At 39.1% G+C, this 18,598-nt stretch overlaps 1 non-coding gene across 1 annotated transcript; it reads right to left on the bottom strand.

The window, feature by feature from the left end:
* Window positions 1–1,515: 1,515 nt before the first annotated feature.
* On the bottom strand, window positions 1,516–1,623 carry LOC130942370 (small nucleolar RNA R71). Its single transcript, XR_009070942.1, has one exon. It is a non-coding gene; the product is annotated as a small nucleolar RNA R71 (small nucleolar RNA).
* Window positions 1,624–18,598: the final 16,975 nt, after the last annotated feature.

Consider the following 18,598-nt stretch of genomic DNA (forward strand, 5'->3'; position numbering starts at 1 on the left):
TTCTTGTTTGAGTCTAGTGTCTAATTTTAAGTTTGGTGTCTTTCAATGCATTGTTTATTTGATCTTGGTTCTATTTTCAAGTCAATAGTACAGGGAACTGAAGATTCAGAACATGCAGCAGAGGAATTACACAGAAAAAGCTGGGCGTTCAAAACGCCCAGTGAAGAAGGACAGACTGGCGTTTAAACGCCAGCCAGGGTGCCTGGTTGGGCGTTTAACGCCCAAAAAGGTAGTGCATTGGGCGTTAAACGCCAGAATGTGCACCATTCTGGGCGTTTAACGCCAGGATGGCACAAGGGGGAGGATTTTGTTTTCAAATCAATTTTTTTTCAAGTTTTCAAAGTTTTTCAAAAACAAATCTTTTTCAAATCATATCTTTTCAATCAAATGTTTTCAAAATCAATTTCTTTCCTTTTTCAAAGATACTTGCTATCAATTAATGATTGGATTCAACATTTCAAGTCTGTTGCCTTTTCTGTTGAGAAAGGTTTAATGTTTGAATCATATCTTTTCTTGATAGCCAAGTTATTAATTTTTAAAATCAAATCTTTTTAAAATTTGTTTTCAAATCATATTTTCTCAATCATATATTTTTTTAAAAAAAAAACCAATCATATCTTCTTAACCTCATCTTTTTCAAAATAGTTTTCAATCAAATCTTTTTGACTTCTAATTTCAAAATCTTTTTCAAAAATCACTTGATTTCTTTCCCACTCTTATTTTCGAAAATTAATTAGTGTTTTTCAAAATGTTTTCAAATTCTTTAACTTAATTTTCGAAAAAGCTCTTCCCCTCTTTTCACATCCTTCTATTTATGGAGTACCACTCCTTCTCAATGCACAATTCGAACTCTATTTGACTAAAGGTCGAATTCTTCTCCTTCTTTCTTCCATTTTTCTTTTCTTCTGACACCTAAAGGAATCTCTATACCGTGACATAGAGGATTCCACATTTTCTTGTTCTCTTCTCTTTCATATGAGCAGGAGCAGAGACAAAGGCATTCTTGTTGAAGCTGACCCTGAACCTGAAAGGACCTTGAAGCGAAAGCTAAGAGAAGCTAAGGCACAACTCTCTGTAGAGGACCTAACAGAAATCTTCAAAGAAGAAGACATGGCAGCCGAAAACAACAACAATGCAAACAATGCAAGGAAGGTGCTGGGTGACTTTACTGCACCTACTCCCGACTTCTATGGGAGAAGCATCTCTATCCCTGCCATTGGAGCAAACAACTTTGAGCTTAAGCCTCAATTAGTTTCTCTAATGCAACAGAATTGCAAGTTTCATGGACTTCCATTGGAAGATCCTCATCAGTTTTTAGCTGAATTCTTGCAAATCTGTGACACTGTCAAGACTAATGGGGTTGACCCTGAGGTCTACAGACTTATGCTATTCCCTTTTGCTGTAAGAGACAGAGCTAGGACATGGTTGGACTCACAACCTAAAGAAAGCCTGGACTCATGGGAAAAGCTAGTCAATGCCTTCTTGGCAAAGTTCTTTCCACCTCAAAAATTGAGTAAGCTTAGCGTGGAAGTCCAAACCTTCAGACAGAAGGATGGAGAATCCCTCTATGAAGCTTGGGAAAGATACAAACAATTGATCAGAAAATGTCCTTCTGACATGCTTTCTGAATGGAGCATCATAGGTATTTTCTATGATGGTCTCTCTGAACTATCCAAGATGTCTTTGGATAGCTCTGCTGGAGGATCTCTTCATTTGAAGAAGACGCCTACAGAAGCTCAAGAGCTGATTGAAATGGTTGCAAATAACCAATTCATGTACACTTCTGAAAGGAATCCTGTGAACAATGGGGCAAATCAGAAGAAAGGAGTTCTTGAGATTGATATTCTGAATGCCATTCTGGCTCAGAACAAGATATTGACTCAACAAGTCAATTTGATCTCTCAAAGTCTGTCTGGAATGCAAAATGCACCAAGCAGTACTAAGGATGCTTCATCTGAAGAAGAAGCCTATGATCCTGAGAACCCTTCAATGGAAGAGGTGAATTACCTAGGAGAACCCTATGGAAACACCTATAATTCTTCATGGAGAAATCACCCAAATTTCTCATGGAAGGATCAACAGAGACCTCAACAAGGTTTCAACAACAATAATGGTGGAAGAAACAGGTTTAGCAATGGCAAGCCTTTTCCATCATCTTTTCAGCAACAGACAGAGAATTCTAAGCAGAACCCCTCTGACTTAGCAACCATGGTCTCTGATCTAATCAAAACCACTCAAAGTTTCATGACTGAAACAAGGTCCTCCATTAGGAATTTGGAGGCACAAGTGGGACAGCTGAGCAAGAAAGTTGCTGAACTCCCTCCTAGTACTCTCCCAAGCAACACAGAAGAAAATCCAAAAGGAGAGTGCAAGGCCATCAACATGGCCGAATTTGGAGAGGAAGGAGAGGAAGTGAACGCCACTGAGGAAGACCTCAGTGGGCGTGCACTGACCTCCATTGAGTTCCCCAATGAGGAACCATGGGAATCTGAGGCTCAAAATGAGACCATAGAGATTTCATTGGATTTACTTCTGCCTTTCATGAGCTCTGATGAGTATTCTTCCTTTGAAGAGGATGAGTATGTCACTGAAGAGCAAGTTGCTAAATACCTTGGAGTAATCATGAAGCTAAATGACAAGTTATTTGGAAATGAGACTTGGGAGAATGAACCCCCTTTGCTCACCAAAGAACTGGATGACTTGTCTAGGCAGAAATTACCTCAAAAGAGATAAGATCCTGGGAAGTTTTCAATACCTTGTACCATAGGCACCATGACCTTCACAAAGGCTCTGTGTGACTTAGGGTCAAGTGTAAACCTCATGCCTCTCTCTGTAATGGAGAAGCTAGGGATCTTTGAGGTGCAAGCTGCAAGAATCTCATTAGAGATGGCAGACAACTCAAGAAAACAAGCTCATGGACTTGTAGAGGATGTTTTGGTGAAGATTGAAAACCATTACATCCCTGCTGATTTCATAGTCTTAGAGACTGGGAAATGCATGGATGAAACCATCATCCTTGGCAGACCCTTCCTAGCCACAGCAAAGGCTGTGATTGATGTTGATAGAGGCGAACTGATCATTCAAATGAATGAAGAATCCTTTGTGTTTAAGGCTCAAGGATATCCCTCTGTCACCATGGAGAGGAAGCATGAAGAGCTTCTCTCAAATCAGAGCCAAACAGAGCCCCCACAGTCAAACTCTAAGTTTGTTGTTGGGAGGCCACAACCAAACTCTAAGTTTGGTGTTGAACCCCCACATTCAAACTCTAAGTTTGGTGTTGGGAGGTTCCAAACATTGCTCTGAGAAAATGTGAGGCTCCATGAGAGCCCTCTGTCAAGCTACTGACATTAAAGAAGCGCTTGTTGGGAGGCAACCCAATGCTATATTTTATATATTTTTCTTTTGTTATTTTATGTTTTTTGTAGGTTGATGATCATGAGAAGTCACAAAATCAATTGAAAAAGCAAAAACAGAATGAAAAACAGGAAGAAAAATAGCACACCCTGGAGGAAGAACTTACTGGCGTTTAAACGCCAGTAAGGCTAGCAGGTGGGCGTTTAACGCCCAGTCTGGCACCATTCTGGGCGTTTAACGCCAGAAAGGGGCATCAGACTGGCGTTAAACGCCAGAAAAGGGCAAGAACCTGGCATTAAACGCCAGAAATGGGCACCAGCCCGGCGTTTAACACCAGAATTGGCTCAAAACGTGATTTTGCTTGCCATTTGGTGCAGGGATGACTTTTCCTTGACACCACAGGATCTGTGGACCCCACAGAATGCCCACCAACCCCACCACTCTCTCTCTTCTTCACCCATTCACCAATCACCTCAACACCTCTTCCCCCAAAACCCTTCACCTATCAAATCTCATCTTCCTCTTCACCACTCACATCCATCCTTCATAAAACCCCACCTACCTTACCATTCAAATTCAAACCACTTTCCCTCCCAAACCCACCCTCACTTGACCGAACCTTACCCTTCCCCCTCCCCTATATATACCCTTCTTCACCCCTTCATTTTCACACAACCTAAACACCACTTCTCCCCCTCTTTGGCCGAACACAAAAGCCATTCCCTTCTTCCTCATTTCTTCTTCTTCTACTCTCTTCTTTCTTCTTTTGCTCGAGGACGAGCAAACCTTTTAAGTTTGGTGTGGTAAAAGCGTTGCTTTTTCGTTTTTCCATAACCATTTATGGCATCCAAGGCCGGAGAAACCTCTAGAAAGAGGAAAGGGAAGGCAAAAGCTTCCACCTCCGAGTCATGGGAGATGGAGAGATTCATCTCAAGGGAGCATCAAGACCACTTCTATGAAGTTGTGGCCTTGAAGAAGGTGATCCCCGAGGTCCCTTTTTCACTCAAAAAGAGTGAATATCCGGAGATCCGACATGAGATCCGAAGAAGAGGTTGGGAAGTCCTTACCAACCCCATTCAACAAGTCGGAATCTTGATGGTTCAAGAGTTCTATGCCAATGCATGGATCACCAAGAACCATGATCAAAGTATGAACCCGGATCCAAAGAATTATCTTACTATGGTTCGGGGGAAATACTTGGATTTTAGTCCGGAAAGTGTAAGGTTGGCATTCAATTTGCCCATGATGCAAGGAGATGAACACCCTTACACTAGAAGGGTCAACTTTGATCAAAGGTTGGACCAAGTCCTCACAGTCATATGTGAAGAGGGCGCCCAATGGAAGAGAGATTCAAGAGGGAAGCCGGTTCAATTGAGAAGGCATGACCTCAAACCCGTGGCTAGAGGATGGTTGGAGTTTATCCAACGCTCAGTTATTCCCACTAGCAACCGGTCCGAAGTTACTCTAGACCGGGCCATCATGATTCATAGCATCATGATTGGAGAAGAAGTGGAAGTTCATGAGGTTATAGCCCAAGAACTCTATAAGGTGGCGGACAAGTCCTCTACCTTGGCAAGGTTAGCCTTCCCTCATCTCATTTGTCACCTCTGTTATTCAGTTGGAGTTGACATAGAGGGAGACACCCCTATTGATGAGGACAAGCCCATTACTAAGAAGAGGATGGAGCACACAAGAGACCCCACTCATCATGAGATCCCTGAGATGCCTCAAGGGATGCACTTTCCTCCACAAAACTATTGGGAGCAACTGAACACCTCCCTAGGAGAACTGAGTTCCAACATGGGACAACTAAGGGTGGAGCATCAAGAACACTCCATCATCCTCCATGAAATTAGAGAAGATCAAAGAATCATGAGAGAGGAGCAACAAAGACAAGGAAGAGATATTGAGGAGCTCAAGCACTCCATAGAATCTTCAAGAGGAAGAAAGAGCCGCCATCACTAAGGTGGACCCGTTCTTTAATCTCTTTGTTCTTTATTTTCTTGTTTTTCGAAAATTAATGCTTATGTTTGTCCATGTTTGTGTCTTGTGATCATTAGTGTCTTAGTGTCTATGCCTTAAAGTTATGAATATCCTATGAATCCATCACCTTTCTTAAATGAAAAATGTTCTTAAATTGAAAAAAGAAAAGAATTGCATGAATTTTGAATTTTATAACAGTTTGATTATTTTGATGTGGTGGCAATATTTTTGTTTTCTGAATGTATGCTTAAACAGTGCATATGTCTTTGAATTTGTGGTTCATGAATGTTGGCTCTTGAAAGAATGATGAAAAAGGAGACATGTTACTGAGGATCTGAAAAATCATAAAAATGATTCTTGAAGCAAGAAAAAGCAGTGAATACAAAAAAAAAAAGGAGGCGAAAAAAAAAACGAAAAAGAAAGAGAAAAAGAAAAAGAAAAAGAAAGAAATGAAGTTGTGATCCAAGGCAAAAAGAGTGTGCTTAAGAACCCTGGACACCTCTAATTGGGGACTCTAGCAAAGCAGAGTCATAATCTGAAAAGGTTCACCCAATTATGTGTCTGTGGCATGTATGTATCCGGTGGTAATACTGGAAGACAGAGTGCTTTGGGCCACGGCCAAGACTCAATAAGTAGCTGTGTTCAAGAATCATCATACTTAACTAGGAGAATCAATAACACTATCTGGATTCTGAGTTCCTAAAGAAGCCAATCATTCTGAGTTTCAAAGGATAGAGTGAGATGCCAAAACTGTTCAGAGGCAAAAAGCTAAAAGCCCCGCTCATCTAATTAATACTGATCTTCATAGATGTTTTTGGAATTCATTGTATATTCTATTCTTTTTATCTTAATTTATTTTCAGTTGCTTGAGGACAAGCAACAATTTAAGTTTGGTGTTGTGATGAGCGGATAATTTGTACGCTTTTTGGCATTGTTTTTAGTATGTTTTTAGTATGATCTAGTTAGTTTTTAGTATATTTTTATTAGTTTTTAGTTAAAATTCACTTTTCTGGACTTTACTATGAGTTTGTGTGTTTTTCTGTGATTTCAGGTATTTTCTGGCTGAAATTGAGGGACCTGAGCAAAAATCTGATCCAGAGACTGAAAAGGACTGCAGATGCTGTTGGATTCTGACCTCCCTGCACTCGAAGTGGATTTTCTGGAGCTACAGACGCCCAATTGGCGCGCTCTCAACGGCGTTGGAAAGTAGACATCCTGGGCTTTCCAGCAATATATGATAGTCTATACTTTGCCAAAGATTTGATGGCCCAAACCGGCGTTCAAAGTCACCCTCAGAAATTCCAGCGTTAAACGCCGGAACTGGCACCAAAATGGGAGTTAAACGCCCAAACTGGCATAAAAGCTGGCGTTTAACTCCAAGAAGAGTCTCTACACGAAATTGCTTCATTGCTCAGCCCAAGCACACACCAAGTGGGCCCGGAAGTGGATTTTTATGTCATTTACTCATCTCTGTACACCCTAGGCTACTAGTTTTCTATAAGTAGGATCTTTTACTATTGTATTGAGATATATCGGGGTAGCTATCTTCATTTTATGCTATCTTAGATCATTGGGAGGCTGGCCATTCGGCCATGCCTAGACCTTGTTCTTATGTATTTTCAACGGTGGAGTTTCTACACACCATAGATTAAGGTGTGGAGCTCTGCTGTACCTCGAGTATTAATGCAATTACTATTGTTCTTTTATTCAATTCCGCTTGTTCTTTGTCCAAGATATCACTTGTTCTTCAACTTGATGAATGTGATGATCTGTGACACTCATCATCATTCTCACCTATGAACGTGTGACTGACAACCACCTCCGTTCTACCTTAGATTGGGTGAATATCTCTTGGATTCCTGATACACGATGCATGGTTGATCGCCTGACAACCGAGTGCTCGCCTGACAAACGAGCCAGCCATTCCGTGAGATCAGAGTCTTCGTGGTATAGGCAAGAACTGATGGCGGCATTCAAGAGAATCCGGAAGGTCTAACCTTGTCTGTGGTATTCTGAGTAGGATTCAATGATTGAATGACTGTGACGTGCTTCAAACTCCTGAGGGCGGGGCGTTAGTGACAGACGCAAAAGAATCAATGGATTCTATTCCGGCCTGATTGAGAACCGACAGATGGATAGCCGTGCCGTGACAGGGTGCGTTGAACATTTCCACTGAGAGGATGGGAGGTAGCCACTGACAACGATGAAACCCTTGCATAAGCTTGCCATGGAAAGGAGTAAGAAGGATTGGATGAAGACAGTAGGAAAGCAGAGAGACGGAAGGGAAGGCATCTTCATACGCTTATCTGAAGTTCCTACCAATGAATTACATAAGTATCTCTATCTTTATCTTTATGCGTTTACCACTATACCCATTTGAGTCTGCCTGACTAAGATTTACAAGGTGACCATAGCTTGCTTCATACCAACAATCTCCGTGGGATCGACCCTTACTCGCGTAAGGTTTATTACTTGGACGACCCAGTGCACTTGCTGGTTAGTTGTGCAAAGTTGTGTTTATGCCATGGTATTGAGCACCAAGTTTTTGGGGCCATTACTAGGGATTATTTGAGTTGTGAAAAGTAGTGATCACAATTTCGCACACCAGCCCCCCACATTCAAACTCTAAGTTTGGTGTTGGGAGGCCCTCATCATGCTCTGAACATCTGTGAAGCTCCATGAGAGCTCACTGTCAAGCTATTGACATTAAAGAAGTAGTTATTAGGAGGCAACCCAATTTTTATTTATCTAATATTTCTATTGTTCTTTTATGTTTTATTAGGTTTATGATCATGTGGAGTCACAAAACAATTGTAAAAATTAAAAACAGAATAAAAAATAGCAGAAGAAAAAACACACCCTGGAGGAAAAGCTGTCTGGCGTTTAAACGCCAGAAACAAGCATCTGTTTGGCGTTTAACGCCAGAAACAAGCACCAAGCTGGCGTTTAACGCCATAAACAAGCATCAGGCTGGCGTTAAATGCCAGAAACAAGCTACATTTGGGCGTTTAACGCCAGAAACAAGCATCAGTCTGGCGTTAAACGCCAGGATTGCATACAGAGGGCATTTTACACGCCTAAAAGATGCAGGGATGAGAAATCCTTGACACCTCAAGATCTGTGGGCCCCATAGGATCGCATCAGGATCTGTGGACCCCACAGGATCCCCAGCTACCCCACTTCTCTCTTCTTCACACAATCCAATAACACTATACCCTTCACCAATCACCTCAATCTCTCTTCCCCATTACCCCTTCACCAATCACATCCATCCACTCTTCCCCATAAACCCCACCTACCTTCAAATTCAAAATCTCTTTCCCACCCAAACCCACTCTAAATGACCGAACCTAAACCCCTCTCCCGCCACTATATAAACCCCTCCATCCTTCTTCATTTTCACACAACACTACCCTCTCTTCTCCCCCTTGGCCGAAACCCACACCTCTCTCCCTCTCCTCCATATCTTCTTCTTCTTCTTCTTCTATTCTTTCTTCTTTTGCTTGAGGGCCAGCAACATCCTAAGTTTGGTGTGGTAAAAGCATAGTTTTTTTGTTTTTCCATAACCATTGATGGCACCTAAGGCCAGAGAAACCTCAAGAAAGAGGAAAGGGAAGGCAATTGCCTCCATCTCTGAGTCATGGAAGATGGAGAGATTCATCTCAAAAGCCCATCAAGACCACTTCTATGAAGTTGTGGCCAAGAAAAATGTGATCTCTGAGATCCCTTTTAAGCTCAAAAGGGCGAATATCTGGAGATCCGACAAGAGATTGGAAGAAGAGGATGGGAAGTTCTCTCCAATCCCATTCAACAAATCAGAATCTTAATGGTTCAAGAGTTCTATGCAAACGCATGGATCACTAGGAACCATGATCAAAGCATGAACCCAAACCCAAAGAATTGGCTTACAATGGTTCGAGGGAAATGCTTAGATTTCAGTCCAGAGAATGTAAGGTTGGTGTTCAACTTGCCTATGATGCAAGAAGACGCACGCCCCTATACTAGAAGGGTCAACTTTAATCAAAGGTTGGACCAAGTCCTCATGGACATATGTGTGGAAGGAGCTCAATAGAAAAAAGACTCAAAAGGCAAGCCGGTTCAATTGAGAAGACTGGACCTTAAGCCTGTGGATGGTTGGAGTTCATCCAACGCTCCATCATCCTCACTAGCAATCGATCCGAAGTAACTGTGGATTGGGCCATCATGATCCATAGCATCATGATTGGAGAGGAAGTAGAAGTTCATGAAGTCATCTCTCTAGAACTCTACAAAATAGCCGAAAAGCCCTCCACTTGGCAAGGCTAGCTTTTCCTCATCTCATTTGCCATCTATGCAACTTAGCTGGAGTTGTCATAGAAGGAGATATCCCCATTGAAGAAGACAAGCCCATCACTAAGAAGAGGATGGAGCAAATAAGAGAGCCCATTCATGGATCTCAAGAGACGCATGAGGAAGCTCATCATCAAGAAATCCCTGAAATAACTCAAGGGATGCATTTTCCTCCAAACAACTATTGGGAACAACTCAATACTTCTCTAGAAGGATTGAGTCATAACATGAACCAATTAAGGGTGGAACACCAAGAGCACTCCATCATTCTCAATGAGATTAGAGAAGATCAAAGAGCTATGAGGGAGGAGCAATAAAGGCAAGGAAGATACATAGAGGAGCTCAAGAACACCATTGGTCCTTCAAGAAGAAGGCGCCACCCTCACTAAGGTGGACTCATTCCTTAACTTCCTTGTTCTTATCTCTCTGTTTTTTAGTTTTATGCTATATATATGTCTATGTTTTGAGTCTCTACTATATGATCATTAGTATTTAGTAACTATGTCTTAAGGCTATGAATAATTCCATGAATCCTTCACCTTTCTTAAATGAAAAATGTTTCCAATACAAAAGTACATGAGTTTCGAATTCATCCTTGAAATTAGTTTAATTATATTGATGTGGTGACAATACTTTTTGTTTTCTGAATGAATGCTTAAACAGTGCATATTTTTTTATCTTGTTGTTTATGAATGTTAAAATTGTTGGCTCTTGAAAGAATGATGAACAAAGAGAAATATTATTGATGATCTAAAAAATCATAAAATTTATTCTTGAAGCAAGAAAAAGCAGCAAAGAACAAAGCTTGCGAAAAAAAGCAAGCAGAAAAAGCCAATAGCCCTTAAAACCAAAAGGCAAGGGTAAAAAGGATCCAAGGCTTTGAGCATCAATGGATAGGATCGGAGGGCCCAAGGAAATAAAATCAAGGCCTAAGCGGCTAAATCAAGTTGTCCCTAACCATGTGCTTGTGTCATGAAGGTCCAAGTGAAAAGCTTGAGACTGAGTGGTTAAAGTCGTGATCCAAAGCAAAAAGAGTGTGCTTAAGAGCTCTGGACACCTCTAACTGTGGACTTTAGCAAAGTTGAGTCACAATCTGAAAAGGTTCACCCAGTCATGTGTCTGTGGCATTTATGTATCCGGTGGTGATACTGGAAAACAAAGTGCTTAGGACCACGACCAAGACTCATAAAAGTCGCTGTGTTTAAGAATCAACATACTTAACTAGGAGAATCAATAACACTATCTAAACTCTGAATTTCTATGGATGCCAATCATTCTAAACTTCTAAGGATAAAGTGAGATGCCAAAACTGTTCAGAAGCAAAAAGCTACAAGTCCCGCTCATCTAATTAGAACTAATATTCATTGATATTTTGGGATTTATAGTATATTATCTTCTTTTTATCCTATTTTATTTTTAGTTGCTTGGGAATAAGCAACAATTTAAGTTTGGTGTTGTGATGAGCGGATAATTTATACGCTTTTTGGCATTATTTTTAAGTAGTTTTTAGTAGGATCTAGCTGTTTTTAGGGACGTTTTTATTAGTTTTTATGCAAAATTCACATTTCTGGACTTTACTATGAGTTTGTGTTTTTTTGTGATTTCAGGTATTTTCTGGCTGAAATTGAGGGACCTGAGCAAAAATCTGATAGGAGGCTGAAAAAGGACTACAGATGCTGTTGGATTCTGACCTCTCTGCACTCGAAATGGATTTATTGGAGATACAGAACTCCAAATGGCACGCTTTTAATTGCGTTGGAAAGTAGACATCCAGGGCTTTCCAGTAATATATAATAGTCTATACTTTATTCGAGTTTAGATGATGCAAACAGGCGTTCAACGCCAGCTCCATGCTACATTCTGGAGTAAAACGCCAGAAACACATCACAAACCAGAGTTAAACGCCAAAAACACGTTACAACTTGGCGTTTAACCCCAAGAGAAGCCTCTGCATGTGTAAAGCTCAAGCTCAGCCTAAGCACACACCAAAGTGGGCCCCAGAAGTGGATTTCTGCACTTAAACTTATTTCTGTAAACCCTAGTAACTAGTTTAGTATAAATAGAACTTTTTACTATTGTGTTTTCATCTTTGAATTAGTCTTTTGATTAATCTCTTGATCACGTTTGGGGGCTGGTCATTCGGCCATGCCTGGACCTTTATCACTTATATATTTTCAACGTTGGAATTTCTACACACCATAGATTAAGGGTGTGGAGCTCTGCTGTTCCTCGAGTATTAATGCAATTACTACTATTTTCTATTCAATTCATGCTTATTCTTATTCTAAGATATCCATTTGCACCCAAGAACCTGATGAATGTGATGATTATGTGACGCTCATCACCATTCTCACTTATGAACGTGTGCCTGACAACCACTTCAGTTCTACATGCAAATAAGCTTGGATGAATATCTCTTGGATTCCTTAATTAGAATCTTCGTGGTATAAGCTAGAATTCATTGGCAGCATTCTTCAGAATCTGGAAAGTCTAAACTTTGTCTGTGGTATTCCGAGTCGGATTCAGGGATTGAGTGACTATGACGAACTTCAAACTCGCGACTGTAGGGTGTGGTGACAACGCAAAAGGATAGTAAATCCTATTCCTGCATGATCGAGAACCGACAGATGATTAGCCGTGCGGTGACAGCGCACCTAGACCATTTTCACTTAGAGGACAGACGGTAGCCATTGACAACGGTGATCCCCCAACATACAGCTTGCCATGGAAAGGAGTAAGAATGATTAGATGAAAGCAGTAGAAAAGCAAATATTCAGAACGAACACAGTATCTTCATGCGCTTATCTGAAATTTCCACCAATGAATTACATAAGTATCTCTATCGCTATTTTATGCTTTATTTATCTTTATATTCGAAAACCATTATAACCATTAGAATTCGCCTGACTGAGATTTACAAGATGACTATAGCTTGCTTCATACCAACAATCTCCATGGGATCGACCCTTACTCACGTAAGGTTTATTACTTGGACGACCCAGTGCACTTGCTGGTTAGTTGTGTGAAGTTGTGAAGAATGTGTGTGAACCATAGTATTGTGCACCAAGTTTTTGGAGCCATTGCTAGGAATTGTTCGAGTTGTGAAAAGTATGAGTCACAGTTTTGCCTATCACTCCACGATGGTGACGACAGCGAGCCTGCAGTAGACGTGACGGCAGCTCTCTTCCCCTCGGCTATATCTAGCCTAGCCCACAGATCTCCTCCTCTGCACGCATCTTTTCCCGACAAAATTGACAGCGACGACGAGGTCTAGTGCCGTCGGCGTAGTCTCTGTCTCCTCTTTTCTCCTTCTTCTCTTCGCAGCCTTTACTCTCTCAATCCCTCTTCATTTCTACCTTCTGATTTTTTTCTTCATTCTTTAGGTGTGGGTGTGTAAAGAGAAAGGGGATGGCAGCGGTGAGTTAGGGTTAGTGAAAATTAGGGTTTTGATTCGAAAATTTGGGTTTAGGGTTAGAATTAGGGATTTTATAAAGGAATAAGGATATAATAGATATTTTGATAAAATTGGTGGATAGAATAATAATTTTTAAAACCAAATGTACTCCATTAAAATATATTGAAAATACTATTTATCAATATATCACAGAATTCAAATAATTATTTCTATTTTAGATTATAAAATAAACATATTAATCACATTTTATAAAATACAGTTTAAATCTAAAATATTAATTATTCAAATTAAGTGTTATAACTTTTTATTATTTTTCAATTAGCAAAATTATAATTTCAATTATATCAATTATCCAATTATAATAAAAAACTATGTAAAAATTCTGGTTAATTTAAACTCCAATTATTATGAAAAATACATATGACTCCTAATTATCTTTCAAAATTCAAAGTATCATAAAATTTTATTTAATTACTCTTAATAAAATAATTTTCTTAGAATAAAATCCTCAACAAATATAATAAATCATAAATAAGTCGTTATTTAATTTTTCAAAAACTCAGGTTGTTACATTCTTCCCACCCTACAAAAATTTTTCGTCCTCGAAAATTGTTACATTAAAACAAGTTCAAACTCAAATCAAAGAAACTAAGATCTACGAGGAAAAGTATAGGCAATGTCTAAGATAATATTCAAAAGAAGTCAGGTAGGCAATTAGATTTATAGGCAAACAAAGGTACACAGGAATGATAAGGTATGGTTGGGAAATAAATAAATCACATTCTAAGGAGAAAATCCAAAACAAAGAATTCCAATGAAAACAATGAAGGAAGAGATGGCATGAGTTTGTGTGGCATGAATAAAGATTAAACTTCAAACTGGAACTAATTCCATAACTTCTAACGTTCCCAAATCCTGTGATTCGCATTATCTATTACTTCTATTTTGTCTATGATAACACATTAATGTTTTCATATACATAAATCATTAGTGTTAAGTTGGCCAGACATAATACCATGAGGTATGTAATAGTAAGCTAATAGCGTTAATCAACAAACTATCATGCATATAAAACTTAAACTCTCGTCACTAGGACAAGTTTAAGGCATGACAGACACCCAGACTATGCAGTAAAGCATAGTTAGTCCACTCCCAAGGCCCTATAGGAAGGACTTCTCTAATATCATAATGTAACACTCTAACTTTTAGTACCTTATGATTGCACTAAAAGTCCAGGCTCTACCTACCTTTACTCCTTTAATTTAGTACTATATTTATTTAGTATTGAGCCTTCGCAAATATGGTTGGTCTAGAATTTCACCAAAAATAGTTGCGTTGTACGTATAGTTCTAAACTAACATGTAATCCTACCAATCAAATATAGAATTATGGTTGTCACAAAGTCAACCCCAATATAAAGTAACCGAGAATATTGGTCTCGGATCGTCCTCAAGAGAATGGAAAAATATGTGCATCAATATTGGTTAGAATTTTGGGGTTGGGAGTCATAAATAAGAATTTTAACTACTAAACTTAACATGCAAGGAACCTTAAACTGCAAGATGCTAAGTCAGAGCAACTAAAGCCAAGCATAAATAATTTCAATCTAATAAGAGAGCATATAAATCTACTTCTATTCTAGAACTAAGTAAACAATTAACTAATTATAACAAGAATCAAGCAATTGGAATTTTTGGATTTCAAATATGAATAATAAAAGGAACTCTTGGCTAGGCATAGGAATTGGGGTCACCATCCTTGTCTAATAACCATATCTTGACAATTATGAGGAACCAAACTCATTAAGTCTACCTCTATACTTGAAGTACGTATAATGTCTACTTCTAAGCTTGAGATACATTAAATGGCTTGATCAATCTCAACTCATAAGTCCTAATTCAACTACTAATTGACTTAGTAGTAGATTGGTGTCAATGGGTATCGATTTGACCACTATGGCTCTCAAATCACCAAATCAATTAGATCCAATGACTCGAGTTTACCCAATTCCCTTAGCCTAGGCCAAAAGTAAAGAAGACTACTCCATGATCAAAGGAAATATTTCATCAAACACATGGTATGCACTAACAAGAGACATGTTCAAATTGCAAATTAATTGAGAATTACAAGTACCCACTAACAAATATCAATAGAAAACAACTCAAATAACACTATCAATCATGGAAAACATCAATGCACTAATAGAAATTCAAAATCCACATAGTTCATAAAATAAGAAGAAAAGGGGAAATAACAAGAGAATTCAAATTCAACACAAGATCTAAACAAAATTATAACTAGAAAACTCAAATTAAGTAATTGAAACTAGAAATTAACAAAATCCAATTCAGAATTTTAACAAAGGAGAATAAAAACAAACTAGATCTAGAGAGAGGTAAGAGTTTCTCTCTCTAGAACACAAGAACAAAAAATTAGCTAAAATTGTGTAAAAAGTGTGTATGAATGATTTCCCCCTTTCCCCCTTCAATTCCTGGGTCTTTTCCATGTAGAATCAAGTTGGAATTGGGCCTGGAGCCTCTCAGAAATTGCCAGTCATGAGTTCATTAATGATGTCACGTGCTGAGTGTTTTGCGAGCGCGTCGGCCACTTATGCATGAAAAATGCAGAATGCAATGACTATCATGAATGCTTATGCATGATTCCAGGTTTAATAAATTAAAATAAAAAAGGAAAAATGAAAGCAATTAACAAGAAATAAATTGAAAAAGAAGCGACCATACCATGGTGGGTTGTCTCCCATATAGCACTTTTAGTTAAAGTCCTTAAGTTGGACATTGGAGGAGTATCCTGTTATGGTGGTTTATGTTTAAATTCGTCCAAAAATCTCCACCAGTGCTTGGAATGTCAATAGCCTCCGGGGTCCCAAACTAGGCATGTGAAGCGTCTGAGCAGCTTTAAATATATTGTTAGGCTCCCAGGACGACAAATGTCAGAATAAACTCCAGGATTCCAAGCCTTGCTTTTAAATCCGCCTCCGTCCTGATCTACATGTCTCCATCCGGATGGTTTAAAAAGTAGAATCTCACCGTGGTGACCAAACGTTCTCCGTGATCCATGCAATTGAGTATGATACCAATCCGTGTACTTCGAGGTGAAGCGTGGAACCTTATTGAACCTTGTGCACCAGCTCTGAGTACGAGCCATTTCCCTCTTACTCTTAAAGCCGCAGAGAGCTCTAAGCTGGCCATCTGTTTCAAGTAAACCATATTCAAGTGAATAAATAAAATTGTAAGTTAAGGATTGTACCCACTTGAAGCTTGTATTAGGTGGTAGTGGCCTTGGGATAGGTGTTTCTGGTGGTTCTGTAAGTTTTACTCCCTTATGCTCTTCTGTGAATTCCTCCACATCCTTGCAAGAGTCCTCAATTGTATCTGTGTCCGAGTCAAATTCTTCTGTGTCTTCCTCATCACTCGAGTCATAGATTGGAGGTTGAGAGAAATCTACCTCTGCATCATTTTCGTATTCACTTGGGGAAGATTCTTCGATTTCAAGGAATTCACTTGCAGATGCAAGTTCATCACTGAGAGAACAGGACTCGTGATCATCATCATCAAGAAAAATTGCTTCTTGGATTACTCCGTCTGATTCTTTGTAAACGACTTGCCTTGGAGATTGTACGGTATTTTCCTTAGCATCAACTGTGGCATCTTGGACGGAGTTTTCCTCAATTCTGGATTCCCAAGGAAGTTCAGCATTGCCTAGATCTTCAACCAACTCTTCTTCTTGAACAATGACAGCTTCTTCTAATTGTTCTAGTACAAATTCATTCTCTGCCTTGTCCACTGGAGTCTCTAGTATTTCTTTCATGCTACGCTCTTCATTGGGTTGTCCACATGGAGCTGTGGTTGATCCTTGTATATTTGAGCATTTAGTGGCCCATTGGATTAGTGCGTGCTCCAGTTGTTGAATGGTTGTTTGAAATTTAGTTATTACTTCTTTTAGGCGATCCTCTGCTTCGCGGTTTGCTAGACTTAGACATGATACATAGGGAAGTAGTGATGACTGGGATCGATTGGATTGGTATTGGGGTAAGGAAGGATCATATGATGGCGAATGGTGAAGAGAAGCTTGTGAGTGTGGTGGTTCGAGGTTATGTTGAAAGGACGGTTCATATGCACGGGGTGGGGCTTGTTGGTAGTTACAAGGTTGTCCACCATGTCTTTCAGCTGGGTATGCGCGGTAGAATGGTCTTTGTCCAGGATATCTCGGAGGGTGTTGCTGCCAAAAGGGTTGATTAGATCCTCTTGGTTCCATCCATCCTTGATTGGTCTGACCTTGATGCACATTCCTGCTGTAACTTCTATTTCCTTTAACAATATTAGAACCAAACTCAAAGCGAGAGTGGTGAGAGTTCATAGTAGCAAATAAAGATAAAAAGGAAAAACGAAAATAAATAAATAAGCAAAAGAAAAATATTTACAATAACCAATAATAAAGCACACGTTAGCAGTTCCCCGGCAACGGCGCCATTTTGATGAGATAACTTTTGCGTGGTCTAGAAATTTGCGGATAAATCCTCGTTGCAAGTATAGTTTCTAAACCTTCAAAAGTCCTTTCATACAAACGTTTTGGGTGTCACAAGTAACAAACCCCTTTAAAAATTGTTAACCGAGTATTCAAACCTCGGGTCGTCTTCTCAAGGAACTGCGAGGAAGTATGTTCTTATTATTGGTTATAAAGGTTGTAATCGGGGTTTGGAAGGTGAGAAGCAAGTGATTTAAATGACAAGTAAAGTAAATGGCAATTAAAAATAAATAAATAACTGTAAAACAACTTTTGGCACGATAAGGGAATTTAGAGGTCTAACTTAGTTATCTCTCTCAACTATAATAAAAGTTGAATCTAAACTCCACTTGGTCAACCTTTACCAGGGCAAAGGAAAGTTAAGGGACTAATTAAATTGACCTATGAATCCTAATTATTTCCTAAGAAAAGGTTGGGATTATTTAGGTTCAGCTCAATTAGCAAGATAATGATTATTAATTACGTTGAGTTCAAAAACTATTGAGTTACTAAATTCTTAATCAGAACCAAAAGGGGAAAAAGTAAAATTGCTGGAATAATAAAAATATCTTCAAATTGTAAACAATGATAACCATAAATTAACAAGAGCAATAATAAACTGAAAATACCTCAATACCATTAATTCAAATAATTATCTGTAACATGGAATAATTCATAAATCAAATTATAAAAGTAAATGATCAATTCAAATGCTGGAATAAATAATTATAGAACTAAAATAAAAGAACAATTAAAACCTGGATCCAGAGTTACTCTTGAAACAAGAAGAAATCCTAAATCCTAAAAGAGAGAGAGAGAACCTCTCTCTAGACTAAATCTAAATCATTGAAAACTAAAATTACGCGCTGCCTGAATGGATGCATTCCCTCACTTCATAACCCCTGGTCTATGCTGTCTGGGCTTGGATTTGGACCAAAAAGAGCTTTAGAACTCGCTGGGGTGTGTTCTGTAATTTTCTGGTGCGCGGCCTCT

This window comes from Arachis stenosperma, chromosome 7, assembly GCF_014773155.1.
Source record: "Arachis stenosperma cultivar V10309 chromosome 7, arast.V10309.gnm1.PFL2, whole genome shotgun sequence".
Classification (NCBI taxonomy): domain Eukaryota; kingdom Viridiplantae; phylum Streptophyta; class Magnoliopsida; order Fabales; family Fabaceae; genus Arachis; species Arachis stenosperma.